The 9,219-nt window shown below is 29.9% G+C and overlaps 1 long non-coding RNA gene across 1 annotated transcript; it reads right to left on the bottom strand.

Annotated features, from left to right (window-relative positions):
- Positions 1 to 264: 264 nt before the first annotated feature.
- LOC146904273 (uncharacterized) lies at positions 265 to 758 on the bottom strand. Its single transcript, XR_015018344.1, has 2 exons — positions 649 to 758; positions 265 to 489 (listed from the first exon to the last, which is right to left on the bottom strand). It is a non-coding gene; the product is annotated as an uncharacterized LOC146904273 (long non-coding RNA).
- Between the last annotated feature and the right edge of the window lie 8,461 nt (positions 759 to 9,219).

Below are 9,219 nucleotides of genomic sequence, written 5' to 3'. Positions count from 1 at the left end.
GTTTTAAAAGCGCTATGTAACAATAGGTTTAGATAACGCTTTATAAAGGAAAAAAAGCGCTAGGAAAAGCATTTATTTTATTTTATTTTTGTCAAAAAAAATTCCTTTCCAGATAGCGTTTTTTTTATTAATTTAAAGTAATATATATATATATATATATATATATATATATATATATATAAAGTCTGAAATTTAAAGGGAAATGTATATAATTTAGGCACATTATAATTGAGACTATTATTTATCGAATAAAACATAACCATATCATAAAAAATGTATGTATATATAGCATAAAAGTCAGAAATGTATAGCCTCTAATATGGTAACATGGATATCTCTAAGAGTTACAACTAATTAGTTGACATAAAGATCAATATCTTCTATGGTATCATGCAGTCTTCATCTATCTTCTTGGTCTTCTCAACATTTTTATCCAAAACAAGCACACAAATCATCATTCATTTCCAAATTTCGTTCACTCTCCTCCACCTGAATATATACCAGAAAACGCCATTAAGCAATAACGCTATATTATATTAGAGATAAATTCAAAGTACTACTGATCATGAGTAGAAATTAAAGCAAGATTATAAATTAAAACAACTACGTACCACTTCTAGCAAATATATTTAGAAACATTAAACTCACCTTATTATAAAAAAAATCATATAACTTTTAGGCTGATCATGAACCGACACCATTCTTCTTAGATTTCTATCAGTTTATCTTTTGAGTATGTCACACACTTGAAACCATCAATGTACTGTATATATTATAACATTAAAAATAACCATGTTAGTTAATAAACTTAATTATACATAGATATTATACTTTAATATAAAAAAACATACCAACTTTGGAATCTCATTTAGTTTTGAAATGAGAATATCTTTCATAAACCTCATCACAAAGTACCCGCAATCTATACCATTTTCTTGGCAAGGACACTACAAAAAATAAAATAATAAGTAATTGTATAAGTTAGTTTATTTGGTATGCCATGTAGAAGTCACGATGGATGATTATGGAATTGATTAGTAGGTTATACAAAAGGCATATGCATAGTGTATATCATATTATCACATCATTCAATTAGTTTATTAGAAAATAATTCTAGTCACACACAAAAAGTGTTATTGTTTATATATATATAAAAAAAATTGAACCAAAAGAAAAATTATTCATCTTACTAGTTGTGTGGAGTTTAATTAAACCCAAAATCTTTAATAAACAATTGTCAAATTTCAGTAATTATTCATCAAACAAAAATTTTGAATTTTCGATTGTCAAATTCATCCTAATCACTAACAGTGAAGTCTTAAATTTAGTTTGAACCTTGAAAACCTAAAATATCCATATGAAAATATGAAAAAATTAAAGAATATTTGAGTTAAATTGAGGTAAGGAAAGAATGAAGATGGTACCTGAGATGAAGAATTGAGTATTGAAAAAGCTGTAACCGGTCGACGGCAGCGACGATATGATGCACCGCAATTAAGAGTGAGATATAGGTGGTTGGTGATGAATGAATCAATAGAGGTGGTGGTTCTGGACTGAATTTCCTGCACACGATCTAATGAAAGTTTTGAGTAAAGTAGTTTTGGGTTATGTTATTAATTGCTTTAAAAAATACGTTTAATGAAAATTATGTTATAGTTTTTATTTTATCTTTAGGATGCATTAAAATAGGGATTTCCATTAAAATTGGGATTCTTTGTTACTTTTGAGTATATAACAAAAAGAAGTTACGCTTTGTTGTTAGTGTATAAAGCGTTTTTTTTTGTGTAACAAAAAAAGCATTTTTTTTCAAATATAAATAAAAAAACAAAAAACGCAAACTTCATGAAAATTATGTTATAGTTTTTATTTTATCTTTAGGATGCATTAAAATAGGGATTTCCATTAAAATTGGGATTCTTTGTTACTTTTGAGTATATAACAAAAAGAAGTTACGCTTTGTTGTTAGTGTATAAAGCGTTTTTTTTTTCAAATATAAATAAAAAAACAAAAAACGCAACGTGCAAAGTAGGATTTATGGAAAAGTAGGATTTAATGGGACCAGGACATTTGATTTGTTTTTTTAGTTTGGATTTGTTTTTTGGGAAAAAGTTTAGATTTGTTTTTTTTTTTTAAAATTTTAGATTTAGTTTGTTATATATAATATACATAACAAAGGTTTGTTATATATATGATAAAAGAATTAAAAAAGGTTTGTACCAAATTTTTTTATTTTAAAAAAAGGTGTGCTTTGTTACTGCAATCCATTTTTCATTTTTTTTTGAAAGATGCAATCCATTTTTCATAAAAATTCAAAAAATATTTGAAATATGCTATGCAGGGGATCGAACAGGGGACCTGTTAGTTAATGTACATTAAATCAGTTAATAAAATGGCGCTTTTTTTAACCTATAAGCGCTATCTTTCTCAAGCATACAATAGCGCTTTTTTTTAACCTATAAGCGCTATTTAAGGTTGATTTATATATAGCGCTTTTCATAAAAAGTGCCATATACGATTAATCATGTTTTTTATTTAAATAACTATTATTTTTATTTAGCCTATACTGACGCTTTCAATACAAAGCGCTTTATATACTTAAAATGATAGATAGCGCTTTTTCAAAAAAGCACTAGCTAAGACCTCCGTGTTTTAATTTATAGCGCTTTAGTGTTAAAAGCGCTATTTATGAGGCGCTATATTTTCCCAATTTTGTAGTAGTGAATAGATAACGGTACTTGACATTGCTCTCTGTGAGATTCGGCATCTTTTATACTAAAATCGATATTTCCGTGCACTTGCGAACCTATCGGTAAAGAATTCCACAACAACCTTGCAACACATCTTCTTTGACCATATTCCAAAAAGTTTGAAAAAAAGAAGAAGCTATAAATCAATATGGTCAATCTTTGTTTAAAGCATAGACAACATTTTGAACTTCTTTCTGAGAGGGTAGCATGGTAAGCATATTGTTGATGTTGTATGTAATTAGATTCGGAATCACCTCCTAGATTTTGAAAATGATTTGTTTTTATATGAGTGACTATTTTATCTGGATAATCAATAATTTCATCACCATCTATGAGAGCATATATAATTTTGATGTGTATATGTCTTCATAGATGTGTCAGTTTTTTTTTGTTCTTTCTTTTTTCAAAATGCACACTAAGCATACATTACAGTACACTTGACTTTGAACTCAGAATTTAATGTTATGGTCATGCAATCTTGAACAAACTTTAGAGTATTAAATTGTTCTTTCATACATTGTTATCATCAAAACCTTATAGACATTGTTATAAAACTCACTTTGGTTCAACAATGACATTTTCTATGTACTTGAACTTTTTTTAAACAAACATTCAAGATTCATTCTATTTTCACACTTTAGAGGTCTTTCAGGGTTATAATATGCTTATGCTAAGGTGAGATATATTTGGAAAAGTAGGCTAAGAAAACAACTTAGAATTAGATTTTAAACTAAGGATCCCTAACTCGTGAACTATTTCCAAATTTCCTTCTCTGCAGCAAAGCAAGATGGGTTTTCTTTTTATTTGTTAAAGAAACCAATTTTGGCTTTTGAATTTTTATATATATTTTTTTTTGTGTAGACCTGTTTTTTGTGTTTTTTTCTACGTTTCTCTTTCTTTTTCTTTTTTTTTGACAACCAAGTTTTACTGCTACGCTACCTCAAACTTAGAAAGTTGTTAATTCTAAAGTGCAACTCCAAACTTAGTTTCAAATCATACCAAGTTTTTTAAAAAATTTATCGAACTACAAGATAAATCAAAAAGATGACATTACGGGGTTCAAACTTGTTCATCACTTAGCAACTACAAAAGAAATATTGCATGAAGGTTCAAAAGGATTTAGCAAAGGTTATAATAATTATAATAATAAAAGAGTAGTTCGAAAAGACTCAAGGTACCAAAAAAAGTGTCCGTGCGTAAAATAATATGACATGTAGTCTGTAGAGAACGGCCACAAGTATGAGCAAAAATGACATTCGAACATGGAGCACAAATATTGAAAGAACTATTGCAAAAAGTGAAAGATATTTGGCTCATATTCGCATCAATTATGCTATACAGAAAAGGTACGCTGATTATGATGAGTATCTTCCACAACAAGCCCCAATAGTTATCGTGCTCCTAAACATTGCGGGTAAGTCAGCCTTCTGATGTAATGGTCTAAAACAACTTATGAGACTAAAACAATTTGGATTTTTTTTTGATATGGAAACGTATTCCAATTCATGCAAAATTTAAAATGAACAAAGTTACCAGTACAACCATTACTAGGTCAACGATAATGGATTTCCTTCCCTGAAGCATGGGTATTTCAAACATGGAGAAGTACCTGTTCCGGGTACGCACCCGTACTGGGTACCCGTACGGTACTCGTAATTTACAAACCGAACCGTACTCCTTTTAACTTAGTTGTTTCGCTGTGGTTGGGGCAGCAAAAACGTACGGACGGTGGAAGAATAACCAAAATTATTTTGCTTGTTTATTTTATTGTAATTCTCTCTTGCTTTTGATGAAAATAGTAGAGCGGGTGCTCAAAAAAGAAAAAACTCTGAAGCAATACGATGATAGAAGTGTGGTTAAACACATGATCAAAATATGACTAGTATGATACTATTTTTTGTTATAATTAATTTTTTTTCTAAACATGTTTTTACATCAACAATTAATGGTAGTAATTCACTTAAATATTCTCTTTTATTTTATAGCAACGTACTCATACCTTCATTTTTTAAATTTACCGTGTTATGTACAGGTACCAATACCCGTACGTACTCTTGATTTTATAGCAACACATACATTTGCTATTTTCAACTATATTAATAATTTCTTTACTTACATACTCTTGTTTATTATACTTTTTTTTTTCTTCAATCAACAATAAATAGTATGTTGAAAACTTAAAGAAACTCTCTCAAAGGATAAAATTATAAAAAAATAGTAATTCAAATCAAATTTAATACAAAATATCAACTTTCTTAATTCCCGTGATTTTGCCAAAATGGTCTTATAAATAGGGAAGGAGGTGGTATTTCTTTTACAATACACAAGTCATAATTCAATTAAAAACGCTGAATTTACTTAAAGATTCCTTCTAGCATTGCGGCGTTATAACTAAGTCGCATACAATGGATCTACTTCTAGGATAGTGAGTCATAAATGAGTTAACAACTACAGATTTACTTCTAAAATAGTAAAATTAAAATTGAGTAAACAATAATGGATTTCCTTCTTGGATAGTTGAGTCATAACTGAGTTAACAACTATGAAATTATTTCTAAAATAGTGGAATTAAAACCGAGTAAACAGTTATGAATTTTCTTCTTGGGTAGTCGAGTCATAACTGAGTTAAGAACTACGGATTTACTTCAAAAATAGTGGATTTAAAACCGAGTAAATAGTTATGGATTTCCGTCTTGGATAATCGAGTCATAACTGAGTTAACAACTATGGTTTACTTCTAAAATACTGGAATTAAAACCAAGTAACACAATTATGGATTTACTTCTTAGATAGTTGTGTCATTACTGAATTAACAACTATGAATTTACTTCTAAAATGGTGGAATTAAAGCCGTGTAAACAATTATGGATTTACTTCTTGGATAGTAGAGTCATAACGAGTTAACAACTATATGAATTTACTTCTAAAATAGTGGATTTAAAAACAAATATGCCATTATGGATTTCCTTCTTGAAAAGTCGAGTCATAGCTGACATAAAACCTATGGATTTACTTCTAGAATAGCTGAGTCAGAAGTCAGTCATCAATTATGGATTTTCTTATGATGATCTTTGTAGAGTAGTTAACTGAATCAACAATCATAATTAATTTACTCTAAAAGGTTCTTCTAGAATATCTGAGTCATAACATTGTCACACTTGTTTCTAGAATATATCATGATAGCACATATTTACCTATAAAAATAAAGCTAATAACCAGATTTTAGTCATAGTAGTTGAGTAGTTTTATAATCATAATTTTGTATCAAACCCTTTCTTACTACTTCAAGTGTAATAAAACCATATATCTATCATTTAGTCTTTTGTTTTTCTCTTTTCTAAATCTCTCATTTCTCACATTATTGAAAACCCTAATTTTAATAATTTTCTTTAGCAATATACTAAATAATTTTAATGTGGAGATGGTGAATATGAATATACATGTTTGATGAGACATGAAACATGCTTTTACGTTCTTTATTCAAGTTTTATGCAATCTCAATCATTTGGATTTGAGGCTCGGGTTTTGTAAATTTGATTTGGGAATATCTTTCTTTTATTTTTATGTCTTTGTTGATTTAAACTTGATTTGAGTTATTTATCGTAGCAGATAATATCTTATTTTTGAAGTGATTAAATTTTAAATCAAAACCATTTTGACTTGTTAAAAAAGCAAACGAAAATAAATTGTGTTTATAAATTATATTTATGGCATTGGATGTGTTATTTAGGAATTTTAGTATGTTAGGTTATATTTATTGGATGTTGGTGTATGAATTTTGATTGATTGTAGATTGGAATTGATACATCAATAGATACTCTTGGAAGGAAACTCACAATTTGCATGAAAATGAAAACCTACCTTTAATTGATTCATATACCGTTAAATTATATTTATTGGATGTATGATTTATGATTGTAATATTTTTGATTAGATTTTGATTTGTGAATTTTGGTTGATTGATTGTTTATTGAAACTGATAGATACTCTTGAAAGGAAATTTCCCAAATTCCATGAAAATGACATTGTGTAAAGATGTCTTGAAAGTTTCACATTGCTATGATGATTGGTATTCTTGGTTGGTTAGGAAGGGTTGATCATTCCCATAGGTTACAAAATTAATCAACAACAAGTGGCCACTCTTCTCAAACTCCATAAGCAACTAAACATGATTATTAGCAGCTTTAGTCTAGGCCATGTTGAAGAAAAAGAATGAAGCAAATGCAAAACGTTATCACAGCATCAATTATGGAGTTGAATGTGACCACATTTGGCCTGTTTCCTGTCTCTATGGAGTTAATGTTCAAATTAATGCATCAAGCCAAATGTGGTCACTTTCAACTCAATAATTGATGCATTTCAACGATCGTCAGCTTTGGAATATGGAGTTAATGGTTCTTCGCAATCCATTGAGTATCCGAGTGAACAAGCATCTTTTATGCTTATAGATGATGCTTTTCAGCATAAGACCGGGGATGACCGGATCTTGAAGATGTTCGAGCAACTTGCTGCTGAAAAAGCTGGTCACATAAAGAAGGATAGGAGGGGATGAGACAAGACCAGCACTACATATTGTGTCTCTTCCAAAAAATGCATGAGCTGCACATTAAACTAGATGTTGTAACATTTTCATCAATTTTGAATGCTTGCAGGTGAATACTTTGAAAATATTTATTTTTATTATCTTTTATTAAACATCTTTTGATAATATGTATGTTGACATTCTCTCTTGAACATGTAACTGATCTCAAATCTTATAATATGATGCAGTCGTTGCAATTCATTTGACGATGCTTCAAAACTGTTAGACGCGCTCCACTTGTTTGATAACCAGGTGTATGGTGTAACACATGGACTGTTCATGGGTTACAGAGGACAAGTATGGTTCCAGGCTCAAACTCTATTCGATGAAACGATGCGTATGGATTCTTCAACTGCATCCGCCTTTTATAATACACTCACATATATGGTGTGGCACTTTGGTCAGGTAAAAAGTCCAGCCATTTGAAAAAAAATTGAAAGTTTTTCGCATCAGTTATAGTATTGTAAGAATTTTGCTCATTTTCCGTATTTTAATATTAAAATTGATTTTGACATCAGAAACGCGGAGCTAAAATGGTTGCAATTGAAGGAAGACGCCGAAATGTGTGGAAAGGGGAATCATCAATTTCTTGCTTGGATCTTCACCTGATGTCTGTTGGTGCTGCTTGTGCAATGGTTCATTCATGGTTGCTCAATATGCATTGTACGCATGAATAAGTATCATTGTGTCTGTACATGCAATCAACAATTCTCTCATTTGTTAATATATATCTTCTTCTCATTTATAAATTCTATCAAGAATTGTAATAGTAAGAGCTACATACATATTCATATAGTTGATCCTTAAACAATGAAACATTGACACATGACGTGAACACTCACATTGACACTTAAACATAGTAATGATTTGAGAAAATGGAAATGAATACATGAAACTACATGTATTGGTGTTGAGTCGGAGACGGACACGGACATGGGCACGCCTTCCCTCTAAGTCTAGAGTGTCTGTTGAAACATTATACATAACATTGTGAATGAAAGATTATTTTACATAATTTCTCTGAATTTCAATCATCAATTTCTGCTTGGATTGAATTAATGATTTTTGTCATGATAATTAGGATTAAAGAGAAAAACAAGAATCAAATGAAGCAAACTACTATTATTCATTCAATTTTTTTTTTGCACCCTACAACCGGGCAATACAAGACACTTAACAGAGAAAGACAAAGATATTGAATTCAAGAACATTAAACTAGAAAAGCAACATGATACTTGTATTCTATGACACATTGACACAGACATGGACACTGAACACTATGCTCCGACACTAGTAATAATTTGAAAAAGAAAATTGAACCTAATCACATGTGCCATACATCGACACATGATAGACACCCGACAAACATTCGATTTGAAGTCTCATAGCTTGTATCAATCTATACTCCAAAAGCTGGATGATTATGTGATGGACCAGCAGCTTGAGAATGATTAAGGACATCATTCAGAACAAGCAAATTGAAAATGCCAGGTTGTCTCAACCAACTAGCCACCAAATATCCAGAAGATACTAATCTTCCGAAATTACCATCGACAATTTTGAAGGGTGATCCCATTCCATTAAGGAGTGTTTCAATAGCCCTTTTCAAAGCTCCATCACCTGTGTTTTCCCTAACTCATTTTGTTTTTAAAATTAAGTTTTTAACTTTAGTGGGTTTGGAGTACCCTTAGTAATACTCCCTTTAGTATATTTTCTTGTGTATAAAAAAATCGTTTTAAATACATTTATCTCCCTTAAATAAATCTGTCTGTCTATTTACTCATCACTTTGTGTCATCTATTTTTTTCCTATTTTTTTTCTTTCTAAAACTTCTTTATAGAAAATGGAATTTACAAATGGTTACTCTTGATTGTGATCTGAATCAAGTTT

This window comes from Medicago sativa, chromosome 7 (assembly GCF_051527215.1).
Source record: "Medicago sativa cultivar Bolivia chromosome 7, Bolivia_mono, whole genome shotgun sequence".
In the NCBI taxonomy this organism is placed as follows: domain Eukaryota; kingdom Viridiplantae; phylum Streptophyta; class Magnoliopsida; order Fabales; family Fabaceae; genus Medicago; species Medicago sativa.
This window is presented reverse-complemented; position numbering and strand designations above follow the sequence as displayed.